Source organism: Cynoglossus semilaevis, chromosome 1 (genome assembly GCF_000523025.1).
Source record: "Cynoglossus semilaevis isolate Cse_v1.0 chromosome 1, Cse_v1.0, whole genome shotgun sequence".
Taxonomy (NCBI): domain Eukaryota; kingdom Metazoa; phylum Chordata; class Actinopteri; order Pleuronectiformes; family Cynoglossidae; genus Cynoglossus; species Cynoglossus semilaevis.
This window is the reverse complement of record NC_024307.1, coordinates 1,298,412-1,298,654: the sequence shown is the minus strand read 5'-3', so window position 1 is coordinate 1,298,654 and position 243 is coordinate 1,298,412. Positions and strand designations below refer to the sequence as shown.

Here is a 243-nt window from a genome sequence, read left to right as displayed (position 1 = left end):
GAGTACGGTGGAAGGTGGTGGAGGAGGGTGGGGGGGGGGGGGGGTCAGGTGGTGGTGGGCAGCTTGACAATAGCCCTAGTTACAACAGGGGGCCCTGACTGGGGTCCACAGACTTACAACATGGTACAGATAAAAAACTTCACATTTGCTCCAAACTCTTCACAGACGTCGTCGGTCTTAAATCAGAGTCGGTCAAACTGGAGTGGAACTGGTTTCCAGTTTTCCCAGCAGCTGTTGGCTGAA

At 53.9% G+C, this 243-nt stretch overlaps 1 protein-coding gene across 1 annotated transcript in view; it reads right to left on the bottom strand.

Annotated features, from left to right (window-relative positions):
• pxdn (peroxidasin) overlaps positions 1-243 on the bottom strand; it is a 43,029-nt gene that overhangs the window by 23,902 nt on the left and 18,884 nt on the right. The gene's annotated exons all lie outside the window — the stretch shown is intronic.